The sequence below is a fragment of the Dipodomys spectabilis genome, unplaced genomic scaffold (genome assembly GCF_019054845.1).
Source record: "Dipodomys spectabilis isolate Male_0828 unplaced genomic scaffold, ASM1905484v1 ptg000043l, whole genome shotgun sequence".
NCBI classification, from domain to species: domain Eukaryota; kingdom Metazoa; phylum Chordata; class Mammalia; order Rodentia; family Heteromyidae; genus Dipodomys; species Dipodomys spectabilis.
In genome coordinates this window covers 8,326,111-8,349,053 of record NW_024870720.1, presented here as the reverse complement: position 1 = coordinate 8,349,053, position 22,943 = coordinate 8,326,111, and the positions used below count along the sequence as shown (strand labels likewise).

At 40.2% G+C, this 22,943-nt stretch overlaps 1 protein-coding gene across 5 annotated transcripts in view; it reads left to right on the top strand.

The window, feature by feature from the left end:
* The window catches only part of Apbb2 (amyloid beta precursor protein binding family B member 2), a 275,577-nt gene that overhangs the window by 101,967 nt on the left and 150,667 nt on the right, over window positions 1-22,943 (top strand). For all 5 annotated transcript variants that reach the window (XM_042677999.1, XM_042677998.1, XM_042677995.1 and 2 more), the window contains exon 3: window positions 4,275-4,389. The gene's annotated coding sequence lies outside the window, so the exon portion shown is untranslated. The remainder of the gene's footprint in view (window positions 1-4,274; window positions 4,390-22,943) is intronic.

Here is a 22,943-nt window from a genome sequence, read left to right as displayed (position 1 = left end):
CACTAAACACTTTGTGGACTGGTAAATATATTCCCTTTCTCCCCACCATGGCTTGCATTCAAGAGAATAGTGATTTGTTTATCTTGGTCTCTTGGCATGCTGAAGAGTAGACAAAAGAATGGCAGTCTGGTAGCTCAGTAGAACACTTGCAAATGCAAGACTTTGGATTTTTATCCACAGCCCTGTAATCAATCAGTCCTCAATGTATATTGCTCTTGACATATTGCTAATCGAATGGGCAGAATTTTTGCAGGTCCTGGTGCTTGAACTCTGGGTCTGGGTGCTGTCCCTGAGCTTATTTTGCTCAAGACTAGCACTCTACCACTTGAGCTACAGCACCACTTCTGGCTTTTTTCTGAGTAATTTATTGGAGATAAGAGCCTTAACAAACTTTTCTGACTGGGCTGGCTTCAAACCATGATCCTTGGATCTCAGCTTCTTGAGTAGTTATGATTACAGACATGAGCCACCAGTGCCCATTCCTCAAGTTACTCTGTAACAGTTGAGAAAATATGTCACTCAGTGCATAATAATAAACTATCCCTTACTCTGGGAAACTAAAATTATTTCTAGACACATACTACAGCTACTGTGTGATACTTAAAATGTTTTTGGTGTGATCTGTGATACTTAGAGCTTATGTGTTAAAATAAGTGAAATAATGAGTGATAGAAATACATACCTATTTGGAGGAAAACAAAGATCTGTACTTGGGAGGGGGGATTGTGAGGGTCGGGGGGATGAATTTCCAAGGAAGCAAGGCCTGATTATCTTATGACTGCTTTCCTGGTTGTTCCCGAGGGTTAAAGCTAAGCAGGTTGCTGTGCGAATGAGGGTCTGGGAGGTGAGGCACCATGCTGCTGGAATAATGATGTGTCCTGTCTTTCACAGAGAAGGATAACAAAAATGTAAAGGTTTCAATTTTATTTCTTTGTTTGCTCAAAATGTTCGTGCCAACCTATTTCCCCATTTAAGGATCATTTTTTGTAATTTCATAATATCTGAAATCTAGTTAACACTGCATTCTTTCTGAATTCATAAAGATTTTTCTTCTGTGTACAATATGCAGTTGAATGTGTTTTTACAGCTTTGCCTTGAATCAATTAGAGTAAGAAAGGAAGACATCGGAAGACTATTTCTGTTCTCACCATTTAATTGGCCTCCTCAGCTTTTAGTTGGAGGAACTTCTCACTTCAGTACTGATTTATTGATTTAGTCCACATTTATTGACTGCTTACTAAATCCTGTGTTTCAGGGATACAAAGATGAATGGCCCAGTTGGGTTTCACTTGTCTGTGGTACAGTCTTTATTGTGGCTGACTTCAGTGGAGATAACGTGGTTCTAAAATGCTATCATGTTCCAAAGATGGCCTGGATCTCATTCCTGTATAGCCGAGACAGACCATGAGGGCAGCTACAAGGCTTTGGAGATCACAAAAGCTACTGGAAAAATGTGAAAGCTGCTTTTTTGAGGTCTTTTTCATTGCCTTAGGTTTCAATAAACTTTGCTCCTTTTGTCATGATAGCTAACTCACTCCACTCCATTTCTAGATTTGTCAAACGCTGAGGTAAAAAATAAGCAGGGGCTGGAAGTGGGTAAATACAGCTGTTGCCTTAAGAGTATTGTGACAGGACAGGAAGTCTGAGGCAGGTGCCACTGTCAGCTCCATCCTCCCTTACTTTCTGCTCAATGCCCGTGTCTCCTTTCTTGTTGATTAGGTCAGTCATACTGGCTGGGTTCTTTGAATCTGAGTGGCCCAGGAAGTCTGTAGGATGGCAAGCAATGATTTTGGTTCATGAAATTATATGTTAACCTTGGGGAAGGTTGGCACTCAAAACCTAAGAGCATTTTAGGAAGAGCCTTCTTCTAATTCTTCTGCTCATACAGTGTATTGATGCCGGTACTAGGGCTTGAACTTGGCATTAAGCTCTTGTGCAGATGTTTAGCTAATGACTGGAACTGCACCACTTTAGCCATGCCTCCAGTTCCTGCTTTTTCCTGGATAATTGGAGATAAGAGTCTGGAGGTTTTGTCTGCCTCTACTGGCTTTGAACTGAGATTCTCAGATCTCAGCCTCCTCAGTAGTTTGGTTTATAGACGTGAGTCACTGGTACTTGGCTTATACACTATGTTTTTTTCTTTTTCTTTTTTTTTCTTTTTGTCAGTATTGGGGCTTGAACTCTGGGCCTGAATGCTGTCCCTCAGCTTTTCAGCTCAAGGCGAGTGCTGTACCACTTGAGCCACAGCACTACTTTCAGTTTTCTGGTAGTTTTTTGGAGATAAGAATTTCACGGACTTTCCTGCCCAGGCTGGCTTTGAACCTCGATCCTCAGATCTCAGCCTCCTGAGTAGCTAGGATTACAGGCGTGAGCCACTGGTGCCCATCTTACACTATTTTTAATACTCTCAGATTCTGCTGTGGGTGGGTTTATCCCACAAATATCCTTTTCTGTTTTGACACACACTGGCTTGTTTGCTTGCTTACCTTAAAACAAGGTTGAATTACTTTTATTTTTAGACAACATACTAGAGACTAAGAATTTCAAGATCTGTATCTTCAAGCTATTTACTTGTCACCATTCTCAGCAAAGAGGCTTGCCAACTATTTTCAAGTATGTGATGTCATTTGATCTGTTGCCTTCAGCATCCCAATGCTGTTTACAGTGAACTTACTATTACCAGATTTGTCTTTACACTCCATTATCAGAGGGTTGTGTATCTACTTCTCTAAGGCCCACTCTTTTGTCTGTCCTCCTGCCATTTTTCTCATCTCTTCCCTACCCTTGACCCAAAGTTAGCCTTACACTGCAGGCTTTTCCCTAGACAGAGGCCTGGAATGCTGAGTGTACTTTCTTACCTCTGCCTTTTCTGCTGTCTTATCCCCACCTGGCTTACCCAGTCTAGCCCATCTTTAGGAAGTACCAGGCAACTCTAGGAAACCTTCTCTGAACTCTCCATTTCCAAACTAGCTGCCCTGCTGGACAGACACACACCTCTCATCATCATACTCATCCTGCTGCCCTGTTAAAAAGCTCATTTGTGGCCCTCAGCCCACAACATCATTTTCCTAAGAGCATGGGATACTGTGATATTCATCTTTGTAGTTCAGGTGCTTAGATCAGCATTTGACACATAGTATGTATTCAGCATATGGTTTTTAAATGAAGATTTAATGACAGCCAATGAGCAAAAGTGATTTATACAAGCCAGACGCCAGTGGCTCACGCTTGTAATCCTAGCTACTCAGGAGGCTGAGATCTAAGGATCATGGTTCAAAGCCAGCCAGCCCTAGCAGGAAAGTCGTGAATCTCTTTTTTTTGGGGGGGGGTGGAGGGGGTCTGGTCGTGAGGCCTGAACTCTGGGCCTGGGCGCTGTCCCTCAGCTCTTCAGCTCAAGGCTAGTGCTCTACCACTTGAGCCACAACGCCACTTCCGGCTTTTTTCTTTTTGCTTATGTGGTGCTGAGGAATCGAACCCAGAGCCTCATGCATGCAAGGCAAGCACTGTACCACTGAGCCACCTTCCCAGCCCAGTTGTGAATCTCTTATCTCCAATAAACCACTACACAATCGGAAATGGCGCTGTGGCTCAAGCAGTAGAGCACTCACCTTGAGCTGAAGAGCACCCAAGGGACAGCACTAAGGCCCAGAGTTCAAGCCCTGCAACCAACCAAAAAAAAAAGGGGAACATGAAGATGATTTCTGCCATACAGATGATGTTCCTTTGAATTGGTGTGCTTAGTTTAGGGAAATTTCTTGACTGTCCACTTATGTATACTTTCAATACTTATGCCACATTTCAGTGCAAAGGCTTTTCTAAATCCCTTTAATGTGTTGCCTCTCTAGTATAAAAAAAGTTTCTTTATTCCCTTCAAGCATTTGCATTGTGTATAGGGTATAGTTAAGTGTCACAACAAAGACCTGTGCTGTCTCTGATACTGAGGAAGAATGAGATGAAGAAGCATCAGCCCAGCATGAGTGAGACCGCCCAGACTAAGAGGGCTAGGGAGGGCCAGCCTTCACCAAGGGGCTTGCAGGAACCTGCGCTTCTGTCACATAAACGCCAGTGGCTGCCTGCTGACCACCAGCAAGTTCTGTGCTTGCCTGAGGGACAGGGAGACTTCAACTTCATCTCACATGTGACCATGAATAATTCACGAGCATGGTTATCTAGAAATTTATGGTCATCATTAGCATTTTAATGAAAAAAGAAGTAATCAAGATTCCAAGTCTGTGATTTGTTTCTACCATTTTTTTTGTCTCCTCCCCCCACAGCTAACCATCTCACTGCTTCCTGAGTACTTGGGAATTACAGAGGCCCCTGCTGATGTGCTGACTCTCGCTATGGGCAGACGTTACCCGGAGGCTCACTGTCATCCAGGCAGCTCATGTATGTATGAGAGTGTGTGCTCATTTGTGTCCCGCCCCTCCTCTCCCCTCCCTTTACCTCTCCTTGTAGAATATCTCTGGGTACCAAACTAGTGAAGGTTTATAAGATTTAAATGAGAATATTTAGAAATGCAGGAGAATAGTTTACTCTAGGGTAACTTTTTAATATTGAATACTGAGACATTTTATCTAAATTAGAATTTTTATCATCAAGAGGTTCCATAGAAACCAGAAGATAAGCCATCTCTCTCCTTCGTTTTCATCGCAACACACACACACACACGCACACACACACACACACACACACAGACATTTGAAATTACAGTAGTATGATGATTTTAAAAAATTCCCCAGTGATTACTTTGATTCATTTGCTATTAAGAACTTCATGAACATAGCTGAGCACACCTGTAATCCTAGCTACTCAGGAGGCTGAGATCTGAGGACCGTGGTTCAAAGCCAGCTCCAGCAGAAAAGTCCAATTAACTTATTTCCAATTAGCTACCAAAAAGCTGGAAATGGAGCCATGGCTTAAAGTGGTAGAGTACTAGCCCTGAACACAAAAGCTTAGGCCCTGAGTTCAAGTCCCAGCACCAAAGAAACCCCACAAAGCCCAAAATAACTATGGACCCAAAACAGAAATGCCTGTGCTAGTTTGTTATTTGTGCATCGGGCAGGGAAGTTCTGGTCCTTATTTTTTAGTTCTCTGCAAAATAGGAAACTCTTTTCTTTTCTTCTATTATGATTTTCAGTATCATGTGGCACTCAATTTCTTCTTTGGAAACTGCTACAAATACATGCTCCTATTTGTTTTACTTCTGATAACTTAGGAAGAGTGATTACTTCTCATTTAATGATCTGCCTTTATATAAAGGACAGTTTGTCTCAAGCTTATTTTTGTGCTCCCTTTAAGCTTTCAAATTTGGGTCAGTTATGCGGTACTCATTTACTCTTTCTCCTTCTCTTTAGACGCACTGGAATTCTGGCTTCCATTTGGGATGAGTTTGGGGTTATTCCCCACCCATCCCATGGTGATTTTACTCCCATATTCATTCTTTAGTTATACTTATTTATGTTTACACTTCATTCTTCTGTCCTTGTACAGCTCAAGAATTATCCTCAAGCCTCCCCAGTACAATTACTTGTGAAGTTAACCAAGTAATCAATAGCAGTAATTTCAGTATCAATGGCAATGGATTGCTGACCCAGAATAGAGATTCCCACCAATTTCTTCCAGCAGAAAGCCAGCAGCACTGAGATAAGTGGCTTTTCTGAATGTACTTTATGAGAACATTACTGTTTTACTCTGAGATGATCAGTTTTCACTGTGAGCATCATCAGGAGAATATGTGCTGCTCTTAACTGTCTGCTATAGGAAAGAACTTGACAACTATGGCCATTATACCAAACCCTGCCCATGCCTTTTGTGGAAGCTGAAGGTGAATTTTGTGGGGTTTCCACCTGTGATTTCTTCTAATGCCATTGATCTTTAGTCCACCACCTTAACACCATCATTTAGTGTCGGTTATTTTTTATTCTTTCTTTCCTTCCTTTGTAACTGTTATCCTGATTACCCAAGAAGACTTGCTTCTACAAAGCCGACATTCTGTGGGGGCTGCTCTTAGCTGTAGAGAAGAATAACTTCAGTGGCTCTGACTGCACTTATGTAAGGCAAGGGAACTGATTCCAGGCCTGTTCCCTGTAGGGTCATTTTGTTCCTTGGAGAGAAATAGTAGAGAAAACAAAAATCTCCAGGGTTTATAATTTTATCATCAAGTGTGGTCAGCACCATTACCATTAGTCAAGGTTGGCAGGGCACCCTGCTGTACTCTGGTTGTTATTGAGACTCATGTGTCAAACGGGAGTTTTAATTTTCTGCTTTGGGGTCATTGTTCTGCCTTTCAGTGCTCTCTTCTTACAGGTCATGATGCTGTTCTTTGATGGAATGTAGAATGGTATCCATTGAGTACTGGAATAAGAAGTAAACAGCCAAAACTGACCTTTCCAGACTTTACTTAGAAAAGTTATTTATGCTTGGTGTTACAGACTAAAGTTTTGGAAGTATTCAGGAACTTCATTCTTCATTTGTCTTCATTTCCCTCATCTTCTTGTGAGTGAAGACAGTATTTTATCTATAGAAGTCATCTTGGGCCTAGGGGTGGGGCTGGATAGTCACTATACACAGGAGCTTCTGTGAAGGATTTTCAGAGCATTTGTAGAGCCTGTACTGTCTCAGGACAAGGGCAGTCAGCAGAGGTCACCAAGGTGCTGCATCATTGGCTTCCTGCCTCCCTTTCTGCCCTTCCTTCCCTCTCATTTCACACTTACAAAATTGCCATTTTAAATGTTGAAACAGGATCCAGGCATGGTGATGCATACCTACAATGCTAGAACTTGGGAGGCTTAGACAGGAAGATCATGAGTTTGAGACTTGTCTGGGCTTTATCAGGAGGCTTTGTCAGAGTCTGTGGTAGCCTGATGAATGTGTTGTTCCAGAGGGAAGCTGGCTCCTTTGTTGGAAAGAAAAGCTTTGTAATTGGTTAAGAATAACTAGTCAAGTCATTAAGTTGACTTGTATCTTCCACGCATTAATCTCTGTGTGAAAGCATTGGGCATCCCACTTTACTAAGGAATAAGTTTGAGCCAAACCAGTATTCTCTAACATGGGGGTATGTCTGCAATTGTCCAAGAGTTGAGGAAGAATTTGGATTTTGCGTTAAAGTTGGGAGCTGATAACCGAGCTTGATTACAAACAAGTAGGTCTTGCCACCCAGTATAGCTAGAAATAGGACATGAGTCCCAGGCTGGGGCTGTTCCTGCAGAACTCCCCATGTACAAGACTGGATCATTCAGATGCAGTGGTCACTGTCCAGGGCTCCCTGGAGATGCTTCAGGTTTAGTCATAAGAATCTACTAGTGAAGAGTGGATGTGAGAGTTGAGAAAGGTTAACATCAAGGTTTTATAATTTAGCACAGAAAATCCACTTATTTTAGAATATCCATAAAAATAATAAAGAAACTATCAGTTGGGGTTTGCATAGATCTTTATAGTATATATACCTGCATCTGTACTGTACACCGGGTTTCATAACCTGCTTTTGGTTATCTCATCATCAATCTTTCTGATGATACTAAATCTACCCTCATTATGTGATCTTATACTTGATTATCTTGCAATTGTACCAATAATTAACCATCACCCATGGCTTAACATTGAGGGGATTTCCAGTTTTTTATTGTTCTTCTAGAGATTAATCCCTGCCCAGAACTCTTTTTTTCCTTAAAAGAAAATGCCTTGACGTAAAAATTGCTAAGCTCAGGGATTGCTTGCACACTTTAAAGACATTGCTCAACATGCACAGATGCCCTTGGCAGAGGTTTCTTCCCTTGTAGTTCCAGCTCCCTGTGTGAGACATGCCCATCGCTCCCATTCCACAAACAGAAGAGGAAAACACTTTCCAATATGATAGGCCAAACATGCTGTCTCTACTATTTGCATAATTTTCATTTCTTTACTTTTCCCTAAAATTATGGCTTCACATCTTAGCTCCTTAAAACCTAGCTTCATCCAGGTTAACTGCGTGTTACCAAATGAGGAAAACCTGCCTCAGTGTGGACTTATGTTCATAGTATGACCCTTACGTATTATATGTGCTGGATAGTGGTTTCAGACTTAATAAATAAACATTGAATGAATGAATGAATGAATATATGCTGAATTATTTAACAGCATTGAAAGGGGGAAATCCCTTGCACATTCCAAGTTTTTACATATCCTTTCCAGCATACATGGTTCTGTCTTTGTTTTTTGTTCAAGGTAAGTTGTTGTAAATAAAACAGCTTGGATGGTTTATACACACCTGACTTCATCTCCCACAACCTGATCACCTGTGTCTCCTGCTCACTGGGAAGTAGTTCTGATGCTCCGGTGTCAGTGTCCTTTATCTCTGTCAAGGTTCTCTTGCAAAAACTTCCTGTTCTACTTAGCTTCTGTTTAATTTCCTACTACCACAAATTACTGTAAATTTAGGACTTAATAGCTTTATTCTTTTACACTTTTGCAGAGTCCTACTGCGTTAAGGTCAAGGTGTCAGCAAGACTGGTTCTTCTAGAACTAGGACCTTCTTTAGTGTCCAGTGGCTGCCTGTGTTCTTTGGCTTGGGCCTTTCTCTCTCTTCATAAGAGGATAAATATAAGCTTCTACCTCTGCTCTGTCACTTTCTCCTTGTCTCCTCACCTTCCCTTCAAAAGCAATGTGATTGCAGGTAGGGGCCACCCAGAGTGAACTATTCTCAAGACTTTTTTTTTTTTTACTGGTCCTGGGGCTTAAACTTAGAGCCTAGGCCTTGTCACTGAACTTCTTTTGCTCAAGGCTAGCATTCTACCAATTGAATCACAGTGTCATTTCCAGCTTTTTCTGAGTAGCATATTGTAGATAAAAGTCTTATGTACTTTCCTGCCCAGGCTTGCTTTGACCTGAGATCCTCAGATCTCAGCCTCCTGAGTACCTAGGCATGAGCCCTCCTACCTGGCTTTCAAGAATTTTCACTTAATCACATCTCTAGTGCCTTGTACCCACATAAAATAACAGTCCTGGGCTCTAGGGATTACGATGTAAGTGTGCAGGAAGAGTGGTATTGTTCAGCCTCTCATACCTGCCTACTGTCTTACTAGTTAGATTCTTTTCCTTTTATTATTGTTTTCTATTATAGGAATTTAGATACAAACCCTCTGTTACTACATATACCTAGAGAAACTTTAATCCTTCACAAATAACTTATCTCTGTCAGAATTACTGTGACAAATATTTTGTCCCAGAGTGTATGACTTCTCACTACATGATGGAACTAAGAGTCTAGGTATAGTAGAAGGAAAATATAAAGAGGTGCCAAGACTGTGTGTTTGTTGACACATCTCCAACTCTGTATTGGAGAAAACTCTATGGTAAGCTACTTGAGTTATTATAGTCTCTGCCCACTCCGTATTGGAGAAAACTCTATGGTAGGCTAGTTGAGTTATTATAGTCTCTGCCCAAGCTATCTTCCAATTCATGAATTCATTTTTACTTTTTCTGGTGTGTTATTGAAATTTTTATTGAGTTTTTCCCCCTCCCTTATAAGACATAATTCTCTAACTATGAAATTTATCTTCCCCCTTTGGTGTCTTGGGGTTTGATCCAGGACTTTGCTCTTAATAGGCAGGCCATTTACCAGGTAAGCTATGTCCCCAGTCCTTTTTTGTTTGGAATTATTGTTCTGAATAGGTCTTTCTTTTTGCCAGGCTGGCCTCAGCCATGATCCTTATATGTATGCTTCCTGTGCAGGTATGAGGACTGGCACACAAATTCATGTTCAACTCTCAAGTATGTAATAGATGGTTGAAATGAGGTACAGTGAATATTTACTCTTGGCTGGTCTCAAACCACACCCCTGCCACTTTCTGCCTCAGGATGTCAGACAGGAGCTGCCATGCTCAGCAAAATTTACCCTTTTAAAATGTAAAACATAATGGTATTTAGTATACTCACAAGGTTGTATGACCATCATCACTATCCAGTGTTCAGGTCATTTTCATCATTTTAAAAAGAAATTATTACCCATCTTTTGTTATCACTTCACATTCTTCCCCTTCTCTCATAGGCAACCATGAAATGATCGTGTCTCTATATATTTGTGTATTCCAAGCATTTTCTATACAGGAATGTAATTTATAGCCTTTTGTTATGAAGCAGCATATCTTCTCAAGGTTCATCCATGTTGTAGTATGTACAGGCACTTCATTCTTTTTTAAAGCCCCAAACAGTCCATGTTATAGCTTATACTAGTTTTAGCCATCTATCAGTTTACGGCCAGTTGATTTGTTTCCACTTTTTGCCATTATTACTAATGTAGCTATGAACCATTCCTGTATAATTTTTCATAGGGCCAAGCATTTTCATTTCTCTTATATTTCATATGGGGAACAATTGCTGGATCATGCTACTTTTATGTGTAGCTTTTTGAAGAGTTATGAAAGTATTTTAGAAACATACCAATAATATATGAGAGTTTCAATTTTCCCCCATTCTTACCAAACGTGTGTGTGTGTGTGTATATATATATATATGTATATTTATATATATATATATACACACATATATTTGTCTATCATGGGGCTTGAACAGGGCCTGGGCACTGTCCCTAAGCACTTTTGCTCGAGGCTATTGCTCAACCACTTTGAACCACAGCGTCACTTCTAGTTTTTAAGTGGTTAAGGAGGTAAGAGTCTCACTGGGACTTTTCTGCCTGGGCTGGATTTGAATCACAATCCTCCGATCTCAGCCTCTTGAGTAGCTATCACCAAACATATTATTGTCTCTGTGTTTGGTTATAGCCATCCTAGTGGGAATAGACTGCTATTTGTTTGTAGGTTTGATTCACATATGTGTTATTGCTAGTGTTCTTATCTTTAGAGAAAATTTCAAGACCTTGGTTCATTGTAAAACTGGGATTTCTTTTTTTACTGTATTAAAACGATTCTCTGTAGATTCTATATACATAACTCTTCTCATGTTTATGAAAGTATATTTACAAATATTTCTTCCATTTCTATAGTTTATTTTTACTCTCTTGATTATGTTCTCCTAAGCATGACAGTTTTTCATTTTGATGAGTATATATGGTTTTTCCTTTTGTTTGCTTTGGGTATCATATCTAAGAATTTATTACCTAATCCAAGGTGCTGAAGACTTACCCATATATTTACTTTTGTAGCTCTTCTATTTAGATGATGTTTGAGTCTTTTTTGTGTGTATAAGCTGAACTGTTTGTCCAGTTCTCCTGTTTTGCATGTGTATATCCAATTGTATCAGCACTGTTTGCTGAAAAGACTGATTTTTCTCCAGTGAGAATCAGCTTATCAATTTCAGCAAAGAAGCCACATAGACTTCTATGAGAAGTGTGTTTTATTTCTAGGTCATTTGGTAAAGAATAGCAAATTAAATAATACTGCATCTTCCAATCATAAACACATTCTCTCTCTGTCAATTCATGTTTTTAATTTCTTTTATGGGTATTTTATAATTTTGTATATGAATCTTATACTTCTGTCACTGTTTATTCTTAACTATGTTTTGATGTGATCGTAAATGATGAGATTGTTAGATGGGGTTGTTTTCTTAATTATTCATTACACTGTATGGATCTTGTAAGTCTGTTGTTTTCCATTTATAGTGAAATATGTATTTATCTTCTTTTTTACCTTCCTTTACTTTCATGCTTAGACATTTTTAGGAGATTTTATTTTTCAAATTCACGTCCCATCCTTTCATATACTTCCATTTTTTCTAATTATGTAAGTATATCTTTCAAAATCTATTTTGGATAGTTGTACTGTTTCTAGCCTGATTTTCCACTTGGCACTAGTTGTGTCTTATGGTGGATTGATTTCTTGTTTGGTGTTATATTGTGACTCCAAAGGCCTTCCTTTGGCTGTTACAGCTTGGGAGGTGCATATGAGGACCATGCAAACCCAGGGAAGGGTCTCTCTTGCCTCACTTGATCTCCTGTGACATCATTGCTTCTAAAGGAGGTGTTGGCATACTCTTTACTCAGGGGAGTGGACATTACCTGGGTGTGTTATGTTTGGAGAGAGTACCTCCAGGACTTTGAGGGCAGTCTTGAGAGTCTGATGTCCTGATGGTAAAGCATACGCTTTTTTTCTCTGTGGACTACCAGAATTTTCACCCCCGCATAGGAAGATGACATCATAATCTACCTTCAGAGCTTCAGTATTTTCTCTCCCTTACTTTTAGCCCTTGGTTTTCTTCTTATGGTTTGGAGCTTTTTCTTTGTATTTAGACAGATGTTGGTTGTCTGTTATGGAGTTTCCTTCTCTGTCATCTCAGCTTACCCTATTGAGTAGAAACATTATTACCATAGTCTGATGAAAGAATTTTAAGACCTTTGAGGCACCAGATTGCATTCCCTGATTTTTACAGAACTTTAAACATAGTTAAGTGTTAAATAAATATTGATTCAGTGAGTGGGTGTTTGCAAACCCTTCTCCTGGGATGCCATAGACCTGAGTAACCACCCTTCTGCAGTACAGTGAATGGGTCATCGATAACCACTTTGTTACTCAGGGACACGCCTCTGCCCATGTGTCAGAATTGGTATGTTCACCTCTACATTGCTACCTAGCACAGGAAACCCAAGTTGCCTGAGGCCTGTCTGCTGCCATTATTTCTAGAGCCTCATTAATATAGTACCTTGTTTTAACATGCCTTGCAAATAGTTACATCTTGGTAGTAAACAATGATTATTTCTACATATCTACTGAAGAGAGAAATCATTTTTCTTTTAGATTTTACTTTTTGGAAAAAAAGTAAACTTTTTTCCAGAAAAAAGTAAACTTTGCTTTTTTTTTATTTTTTATTCATTGCAAAGTTGTTTATTCTTATGGCTCTGGGGTTGAGCCCAGGAGATGCATACTAGCTAGGCAAGTGCTCTATTACTAAGCTACATCCCCAGCTCTTGCTATTTAGGTTGCATTTGTTCTGTCAAACTTCCTCTGTCAGCTGCTTCTTCTGAGATGGTTTGCAGTTTTATTTTGGTGTAATTCACATAGTGTCCTCTCTCCTCTGGAATAACTATGTTCCCCTTCAGCAAGAATGAGAAGTTCAAATTGATGGCCTAGAAAGGAGCCAGCTTGTGGTATGCTTTAGTTTCAGGAGACCCTAGAAAATGGTCTGTGGAGAATCACACGTGCCCTTTATTCCCCTTCTGAGGACACGGGTGCCGTCTGTGCTGAGTACCTGTAGACCTCATGCTGGGTGTTTTGGGATGAACAACTCTAGACATTCTGAACAGTTTTCCTCCATATTCCATATGAAGAGGATTTGGATGATGAGGACTGGCTAGAATTGGTCCTTCTCCTTCAGAATCTGAGGACAGACTCTACCTCAGAGAAAAGCATGTTATAGTACCATGAGGCAAGTAGCCACAGCACCTCCTGCTGACAGGGAGGAAATACCCCAGCCAGACTTAGGGAAGTTTAGGAACTCTTTTGTGTACAGCCCCCAGAATTTCTGGAAAGGGAAGGAGAAAAGCATGAAATTTTATTCAACAATTTTGAAACCAAAGCAAATAGACTTACTGTGCCAGGTTTCTTGGATACTTGCCCATTTTTGCAAACCTGAAATCATTTTCAGAGGGAGCAGATGACCTGAATGAAGGTCACAAAAAAATTCTTACAAGATGAAGCAGATAGAATTCTGAAAGGAATGACTTGGTATATTTTATGGTTAACAGATATGTCTGTTTATTGTTAGCCTCTGTACTTTCTAGAGCATTCAGTTATGAGTCAAAGAAATAGAAAATAACAAACATAGTCTATTGAATAGTTCATAGACAATGCTTTGTTAAAGGAATATCTATACTTTTTAGTCAGTTCCTCTCTTGATTTTCTAGAAAAATATTTAAACCCATGGGATTCTATTTGTTTTCTTTCCCAACTTCTTCCTTGGGAGTGTTTGAGTATGTTTTCCCTATCTCCCAGGGTATGAGAGACTTTTCCAAAGAACTTGAGTTGCATACTTTTTTGGAACTTTGTACCAATAAATCTAGTATGACTTGGCCAACTGTGAAATCATGCATACCTGCTCCTCCCTCCCACCCTTCACCCCATCCTTGTGACTGGAGCTTGGTTGGCATGAGGAACATTTTCCTGTTGTTTTTGGACATCGGAAGACAGAAAGCTTTCTGTTTTTGAGATCACCTCACATTGCATGGTCTAGCTTAAAAGGCCTCCCCTTTTTTCTCTGCCTGAGAAACAGTGGAGCTAAGGCTGCAGGGGTAGTCGGAGCCAGATATGTTGATACTGTACCTGCCATACTCAATGCCATTGGGAAGAGTTACGTACTGCTCTTAAACTGTTTATGTTTTCAATTGTAGCTGTGACCAGAGATAGTAAGTGTATCATTTAAAATCAAATTATGTGGTGTAGTGGTTTATAGGAGAGGAAGGGTAATAAAGATTCATAAGGCTTCAAGCAGAAAAAAGAGAAAAGAAAAAGAATTTGTAGAATATCTTCCTCCAAATAATAACTGAATGTGATTCATGACATGCAGGTGGCTGATCAGACATAGGACCAGAGATGTGATGGATGGTATTGAGAGCACCTATCATACCTTGGAGAGACCTTACACTGGAGCAAATGGAAAGGACCTAGGGTGTAGGGGTAGTTTGTGGCCTGGTGAAAACAAATAGTGTGTTCATAATATTACTGTCAGTGACTAACACAGTAACCAGATGCAATTGTTCTAAGTACTTTATATTATTTGTATCCTCACTCTAATTCTGGGTCTTACATTATTTGTATCCTCACTCTAATTCTGGGTCTTAAATGTTACAATTTATCTCCCTGTTACAGATGAGGAACCTGAGACACAGACAGGTTAAGCAGCTTGTTTGCCACACATAGACATTAGAATTGGCATTTGAGCCTGGGCCTTCTGGCTCTAGGGTCTGGTCTGTGGACCAGTGTGTACCCACTTTAGTACATTGCAGGAGAGCAGAAGGGAGTGTCAGGCAACAGGAATAAGGAGAGAGGAAGCTGTAAGATAAGGATTGAAGTAGGGTGCAGGACTTGGGGGTGCAGTGTCTATTTGGTGGATACTGGAGAAATTAGTGATATAGAAGCATTAGAGATCAACTACATGAAGGGAGTTGGATGATGATAATGGTAGTCTAGAGTTTTCACTGTGTCCCAAGCGTGGGAGTAGAACAGTGAGAAAGGCAGAAAAGGTCATTGCCCTATTCTGTCTAGCAATGAAGACAGGCACTAAGCAGCCTTCCATCAGAGAAGTAAAGATTGTGGTATAGGCTGTGGGGGGAATTAGTGTGATGGAAATTTCCTGGGTATAGCCATGTGACATGGGCTAACCATGGAAGACCTTGTAGAAGAAGGAAAGCTATGGAAAGCTCATCCCAGGCCAATGGAATCGAGGGATTCAAGCCATGGAAAGAGCAGGGAGAGTACCCAGAATGCAGTAAGCCTGGTGATCATGGCAGAGGAGACTCAAGGCTAAGGCAAAGCAGAGTTGCGGACCTTGCTAAGGAGGATAGATTGTTCCCTAAAGTAGTGGGAACTCTCTGAAGGTTGAACAGAAATCTTGATGGGGAAGGAACAGGAAGGTGGGTGACAGTGCACTTAGAAAAGTTTGTCCCTAGCCAGCATCATGAATGACAGCTACTACAACCTTTCTGACCTCAGGTAAAGCTTCCTAGTGTTTAGGATTCTCAGCATCAAGATTTCAAACCCATCTTTTATCTTTTCCCTAACTGTCAAAACAGTAGGTGATGGTAGTCTAAGCCAACATACTAGCCCTGAGCCCTGCTTTCCCAGAATTCCCTATAGTCAGTGTGGCCCTATGACCTGATTCTGTTTTTCATTGCTTTTTCCTTCTTTCTACCATAAATGTTGAGTGCAAAGCAGGCATCCTAACACCATGAGGTAAAGCATGGAGGAGAGGCCCAGAGCCACACAGATGCCTGTTCTGGTAGGGTTGCTGTTTAACCAACACTGGCACCCCTAAGCATTCTAACTCATTTGTTGAATCTACCCCTTGGTTTTCTGATACTTAAAAGTAAATAGAAAGCTAAATGAAATAATTGAAGATTCTGATGTTGGGAGCCATTTCTTATTTGATGTAATAGCTGCCTATGTGTCCTTGATCTTCAGGATGACCTTACCTCGTGCAAAAGCTCTCTGAAAAGAAAGTTCTATCTTGTATTAAAAGTGGTGAACTCTTGGAGGTGATAAGTTGTGGACTTAGAAATGCAATTTTCAAAATAAATGAATTTGTCTGTGTGAACTTGGTGTTTCAAATGCCATGGAACCACTCTTCATGGGCAGTTCCTTCCTTATGGCCTTTTTTATGATAGTCTCAGTCAGTTTGCTGGTGAAACTTCATTGTGTATATTTATGGCTCTATAGGAAATGATAGCTGCACTAAAGGGAATAGCATAAATAGTTCGATTTCTTGAAAATGTGAAGCTCCAACAGACTTTATTGGATTTCAAGATAATGGTATTATTAAATTTTCTTCTCTGCTTCAAACTTGTAAGCAAGTGTCACGTTCATGACTTTTAAGAAATTGAGGGGGCTGGTTCTATACATTTATGGAATAAAGCTTTTTATCTTGGAGTTCTCAGTTACTGAGTCTCAGGGTGGAGAAATAATTAGAATTTTCTTCTTTATTGCCTTGAGCTTGGGATGTAAAACTATAGGTTGTATTCCAGGTGAAGGGTAGAAATGACTCTGAGACACACATGGTATAGATGACATAAGGTAGGAAATGAAAATTGTCTTCTAGTTGATTAGGATAAAAGAACTGTAAGTCCTAAGCGTATCAGTTGTAATAAGAAAGACACTTTGAACATCATCTAGCAAAACTCAACTTTTATTCATATTCTCAGAGCTTGAGACTTAGAACAATTTTAGCCATTCATTAAAAAAAATAAAATATATGCCAGGCTCACACCTGTAATCCTCACTACTCAGAAGGCTGAAGTATAAGCATCATGGTTCAAAGCCAGCCTGGCCAGGAAAGTCTATAGGACTCTTATCTCCAATAAACTACCCCCCAGAAAAGCTGGAAGCTAAGCTCTGGTTCATGTGATAGAGCACTATCCTTGAGCAAAAGAAGCTGAGACAGTGCCCTTGCCCTGAGTTCAGTCCCCAGACTAGTGCGTGTATGCACACATGCACACACACACACACACACACACACACACACAAATATATATATATATATATATATATGGCTTTCTTTGCATCCTTTTTAATAGAAAACTATAGAAGACTATTCCAAAAAGACCAAGCATCCTTTGCAGTTCCAACAACCTTCATAAACAGGTTGTCATCTACTCTTTAACGCCTGATTTTCTCAGTAGGAAATGATATTTCTTAGCAGCTTTTGGGTAAATATGGGCAGGACAACAAGAACTACAAGATGCCTTAACTCTTCCATCTTTTCTGCCCCGGTTTATGGTGGTGATGCCTTAGGTGGAGTCAATGGTTGGGCTCATTCTCAGGAATGGATGAAGGTTTGGCACACACTAACAGGAGGCACGAAGTGCTCAGTGGGTTCAGGAAAGAGTGATGATGCTGGTCCTGGTCCCTTTGTAATCAAGTGATGAGAATGGCTTGTGTCCTTATAGATTGGAGTGAGTGGGGCTATTTTGATTGATTTAGGCCAGGACAGAGGTCTTAAGAGCTCATCAGATTATTACTATATTTTTGGTAATGATGTCTTAAAAGAACACATGATGCTGGTGGTCATGGTAGTTAATAGTCATAGCAGTTAATAATGCACCACTACCAGAGTTCTTTGGCCATACTCAGCTACTTCATTTCCACAACAAGCCTTTGGTGTCAGTACCCCACCTCCATTTTCTAGTGGAAGAAGTTGAGGTGATATATGAGAGACATGGTCAGCAGAAGAGGTGGGGATGAAGATCAAGTGAGGGAGGTGTGTCCCCTCACTTGAGTATGTACATAAAGTGGTTATAAGGGTGATAGGTCCTTGGAGGAAGATAAGGCTATAGGGACTGCAGGTAAAGCAGGGTGAGGGTAGGCAGGGGATCAGAAGGTAGATTGCTAGCCTCCAGGAGAGACTGTAGAAGATCTAGACAGTGGCCAAGAATTCAGAATTGGAGACTTTGGAAGATGAGTTAATGGCACCAGGTCTGTGAATGAATGATCCTGCAAATCTGGGAGAGATGGTCAGAGGTACTCAAGGTATTGGATGTCCCCCTAGCTGACTTGGGAGAGGGAAGATAGATTTGATATGATGATTTGATGAATGTATTTTATTTTATTCCAATTTTTTTTGTTGTTTTTATAAAGGTAATGTACAGAGGTTTGGTTACAATTACGTAAGTCAAGTAATGAGTACATTTCTTTGGGGACAGTGTCACCCCTTCCCTTGTTCTCTCCCAATTGATGATTTGCTTTTCCATTTTTTCACTTGTGAATGAGTGAGTAGAGAGGTTCTTAAACTGAGAATCTGAGTGAGTCCTACGTGGTTTCTAGGACTTGGTGGACATTCCCAAGCTCATTGGCCATGGCTTGGTCTGGGGCCCACAGAGTTTCTCAGCAGGTTTTTAGACAGCTGTGACTCAGATGCTTATGTGCTTCTTGTGTTCCTACCTTCAGATCCAGGAGAAATGGGAGCAGGAGAAGAGGCTGGGTTTGTTTTATGTCACCTGTATGGCAGTTTCTGAAGTGGAAAGCTGGTTGTGGCTAGGATAGAGGAGGATCTTGCAATTTCGTGTGTTGGAAAAATGCCCTCTTACTGGTAGGGCTCAGTCTGGTTCAGGGCTGAGAGTCATTTTCTTCCCTCCTGCTCCATCCTGAGAGGTGACCCTGCCCAGATGTGTCTTCCCTGAGCCTGTGAACACGGGCCCAGTTGAAGGCAGTGGAAGGACAGTAGACTGTTCTAAGGTAGCTGATGCCTTTGTGAAAGGAAATCCTGAAATAGGTGACAGACCATACTACCATTTGGGCTTATGTTTAATGGTCACTTTTACATTTTTTTCTATCCCTTCTCCCTCTCTCTGTGTCTCTGCCTTCCCTCTGTCTCATCCTCCTTCCTTTCCTTTCCCCCCTCCCCTCTCTGTATTTCTCTGTTTCTCTCTCTTTTTTTCCTGCTTTACCAGAAGGGTTGGTAAATATAACACCAATTCTTTCTTTTTTTTTCTTTAATTTTACTTTTTTTTTTTTTTTACCATTATTTCTTAAGGTGAGAGAGAACATTTCAAGTTACATAAAGCACTTGTCACATGTGAGTTTTATGACACCATCCTGTATTCTAGACATAGCTACATCAGGAAGATGAAGGGAACTCCAAACTTACTGGGAAACCCAGTAAAAATGGCCAAAACATGCAATTTCCAAATGGGGTTTGAACCCTACTTGAGTCACCAATATCTGAGCTCAAGTTCCCTGATTCCTCTCTGTAAAATGGAGACAGTGGTGCTTGCTTCAAGAGCAGTGTTTTGATAGGCACATATCCAAAAGAATATGAAGTGCTTTTCCTATCTTGCTCTTCTTTTCTACTTAAAAAATTCTGGTTTGTACCTGGGAATGAGTACAGAAATACTGGCAGAGAGGAGAAGTACTAAGTATTACGTTTAGTTTATTCCATTTCTGTGTAGTAACCATGTGAGGTCAATATTATTTTCAAGATGAGAAAGCTGAAGGTCAAAGACACAAAATACCCTCACCAAGTGTGGGATGTGTGGCCTCTACCATTGTTTAGTGTCTTGCTTCCTGCTACCTCATTCATAAAAGGAGTTCCCTCATCCCAATTGAAGTGGTTCATATGTAGAAAGTTTAGTACAGTGCCTGGTAAGTTAGTCAATGTGTGATATGATACATGTTTTATAAAATACTATCGTTAAGTAAACTGCCAGATATCATCTGAGCCCAGATTGATACATAGGGTTGCTGTGTTGAAGTGGGAGCATCTCTGTAATTTTTGGAACTTTGAATTGATTGAGAAGAGTTGGGGAAGTGATATTGCAAGTATCAAGAAAAGTGAGGGTGTGGGGATGACATCAGACTTCATCAGTGACCTGTCAGCCCCACAAAGAAGCTTGAAATCTTTTCTGCAAGACCTCATGCATTCCAGGCATCAGTGACTCACTTGTGTAATCCTAGCTACTTAGGAATCTGAGATCTGGGAGTCTTGGTTTGGATTCAGCCTGGCCAGACGAACTTGAAAGACTCCTATCTCCATTTTACCAGCAAATCGCTGGAAGTGGAGACTTGCCTGAAGTGGTAGAACAGCTGTGCGTAGAAATGCTGAGCAATATCACAAGGCCCAGATTTCAAGCCCTAGTATTGACAATAAACAAATAACTTTTAAAAAACCTCCTGCATTCTACTGCAAAGGAAATCATTTGTTTCTTCCTTAGCAAATTTAGTAACATTCTTTCTCTTTCCTTTAATTATCGTTAAAAAAAAGAAAGAAAAGAAAAGAAGAACTGGAGAAGACCATCTGCTTTCTGAGGCAGCTCATCTCCTACGTTTTCTTTAGTGGCTATATGCAGACCCAGTTAATCCAATTAAGGCTCATTCCCTCTTCTTTGGGACTGTTCTGTTTGGCACCTTTGAGTCACTGCTGCAATGTCTCTCATTGGTATGTGTGGGATGTGTTGGAGATTATGAAGAGACATTCTTTCTTCTGTGAATTGTTGTAAGCATTATGAGCCATTTCCCATGTAGTGCCACACTATCACTATTGAGTTCCTTGCTTTGCTGTTTTTACTCCTTCTCTTTCACAAAGAGTCCTATTAGCATGTTTCCTGAGCCATAGAGGAAAACCTGTCACATATAGCATGGGAAGCAGACGAGTAGTGGCTGTCTTCCTTTTTACAACTATCATCTTGGTCTTCCTTACCAAAGCTCTGTTTTCCCTTCTTTTACCTAGGAGCTTTCATTGATGAAAAGAAATTTATGTGATGGCTGGAGAGGAGAGATTTCTTTAAAGATATATGGCATATACATGTCTAGCTTCATGTGCCAACTTTATTTTCTTTGAAATTGGAAATAACTCTTTTCCTCGGAATATAAAAGTTCTTTCATACTCATTATAAAAAAAATAGGCAAGTCATCAGTATATGAAACAATAGGGGATATTTCTATGATCCCTCCTGTTCAGATTGTACTAGTGAACATTTCCAGAAGTTCTTCTTTCATTCATGTTGCAACTATCTATTGAATGTGTGTCATGTGCCAGGAGTCAGGTATATATTGTTAGATGGAGAATATATAACCTTTGCTCTCATAGAGAGAGATGAGACCTTAAATGGATTTACAAATGTATGTAAAATTTTATAGAAGTAACAGTATAATAACAAGGTTGGTGTATCTGGAATCCCAGCATTTAGGAGGTACAGCAAGAGGATTGTTCATTTGAGTCCGGCCTGAGCTACATAGTGAGACAGTATTTGAGAAAATAAAGATTAAAAGTTAATTTTCTGTTTCAAATGGGGCATAGTGATATACTCTGTAATCTGAGCTACTTTGGAGGCAGAGACAGAAGGATTACAAGTTACAGGTCAGTTCTAACAAAGGACAACGATAGAGTGATAGTCTATCTCTAATCAAAATACAAACCAAAGGATAAGGGCATAGCTCAAGTAGTAGGGTGTTTGTCTAGCATGGGTGAGGCCCTGGGTTCAATCCCTCATCATGCCATTATACACACAAACAGACATTTTCAAAAGAAGATGAAATTTTATCATAAAATTCTGAAATAAGAAAGACTTACAAATAGAAGGAAAGGAAAGACATAATTAGATTAGGGAAAAAGTGAGAAGTGACGATGGTGGCCAAGCACATCCAGTGCACACGCCATGGGAAAAAATGGGAGAGACTGCTTGTTTCAAGAAGACTTCCCTGAGAAAAGGATTGGAAAACTACATTTTCGAAGAGTAAATCATGTATTTAAAAATAGCCATCTGGGGGCTGGGAAGGTAGCTCAGTGGTAGAGTACTTGCCTTGCATGCTCAAGGCCCTGGGTTTGATTCCTCAGCACCACATAAGCAAAAAGAAAAAAGCCGGAAGTGGCGCTGTGGCTCAAGTGGTAGAGCGCTAGCCTTGAGCTGAAGAGCTGAGGGACAGTGCCCAGGCCCAGAGTTCAGGCCCCACGACCGGACCCAAAAAAAAAAAAAAAAATAGCCATCTGGAACAATCCCTTGCAAGAGATTTGAGTAAATGATTAAATTAGAAAAAGGATGGTGAAAAGAAAGTCCGTTGGACATCTAGACAAAAACGGAGAAAATCAATGACAGAATTAAACTGCCTTAGACTTTTTTCTTTTTTACAGAAGCTCTTTATGGCAAAAGAAAATTAAATAGCATATTTAAGATGCTGAAAGGAAAGTATGTGCTAATGTTTCTTCTGTTGAGTAAAAATGATGTTCAAACATAAAGAACAAAAATGTAGGAACATATCATTCTTGTGGAGTCTCCTGGAAGGGATGAGTTTCAGAGGACAAAAGTAAATACAGAGATATTAGGTGAACCTTGGACATCTCCTGGTAATAGATATAAAAAAAAAAAAAAACACTCATAAAGAAAGCTCACCAAGAAAGCCTCTCCAAAATGTAAAACATTGTAGTGATTATTATGATGTGTCAAAAGGACCCAGGAGCCAACTTAAACAGACTGCTATTGGCCAAGCAATAAGAATTAAAGTTCATTTAAATCTATGAGGTCTTGACAAGGCCTGGACAAGGAATTCATTTTCTTAAGGTGAAGGAAGAAGCCTGTCACTAGTAGCTCACATCTGTAATCCTAACTACTCAAGAGGCTGAGATCCTAGGTACATATCTGTAGTCCCAGTACTGGGGAGGCTGAGACTGGAGGATCATGAGTTGGAAGCCAAGACTGGGCAATATCATCACACCTATAATCCTGGCTACTCAAGAGGCTGAGATCTGAGGATCAAAGTTTGAAGCCAGTCTGAGCAGAAAAGTCCATGAGACTCTTTATATCTAATTAA